This window comes from Sorex fumeus, unplaced genomic scaffold, assembly GCF_029834395.1.
Source record: "Sorex fumeus unplaced genomic scaffold, SorFum_2.1 ptg000131l, whole genome shotgun sequence".
NCBI lineage: Eukaryota > Metazoa > Chordata > Mammalia > Eulipotyphla > Soricidae > Sorex > Sorex fumeus.
This window is the reverse complement of record NW_026606188.1, coordinates 19,980,350-19,981,094: the sequence shown is the minus strand read 5'-3', so window position 1 is coordinate 19,981,094 and position 745 is coordinate 19,980,350. Positions and strand designations below refer to the sequence as shown.

The 745-nt window shown below is 32.2% G+C and overlaps 1 non-coding gene across 1 annotated transcript; it reads left to right on the top strand.

Moving 5' to 3' along the window:
• Window positions 1–639: 639 nt before the first annotated feature.
• LOC130015847 (U6 spliceosomal RNA) lies at window positions 640–745 on the top strand. Its single transcript, XR_008791168.1, has one exon. It is a non-coding gene; the product is annotated as a U6 spliceosomal RNA (small nuclear RNA).

The following is a 745-nucleotide window of genomic DNA, read 5'->3' as shown; positions in this document are numbered from 1 at the left end:
ATCAAATACCCATCCCTCCACCAAAAACATTACATGCCAAGAACAAAAACATCAAGAAAACAAGTGAAATCCTCATCAAGTCAAAAACCTAGCCAGATCATGTTCTATTTGATTCAGAAAGTCAAAGATAATAGATTCTGACAGAAGGAACATGACACCTGCTTAGAGAAAACAAAGATAAGAATTTTACGTGGCATATAAAAATTCAAGTGAGAGAAAAATAAAACATTTAAGTAGTTGATAGAAAACCCTGCTACCATAGCTTTCTGTGACCTTTGAAATAAACTTTGAAATATGAAAGAGAAGAAAAAACTTTCTCAGACCAAATAAATATTGGCAATAAACAGGTGGAATTTAACATTTAAAACATGATCATTTATGTCATCATCCCCTAAATGTAATACTTTGGTACAAGATCTCTATAAGAAAATACAAGATTTTCTTATAGAGAAAATCTTGATCTTCAAGATTTTCTACAAGATGCTACAAGATCTCTATAAGATCTCTCTATGTGATCTTCATGAAAAAAATAATAAGGCTTTCATGAATAAGCCCACAATTTTTTGTTTTGGGCTAGTAGTTAATTTTAGCTGAGACCCTACATTACATTTTTTGATTTTTAAAAATTTTTAGTTGACAGTGCTCGCTTCGGCAGCACATATACTAAAATTGGAACGATACAGAGAAGATTAGCATGGCCTCTGCGCAAGGGTGATGCGCAAATTCGTAAGCGTTCCATATTTTT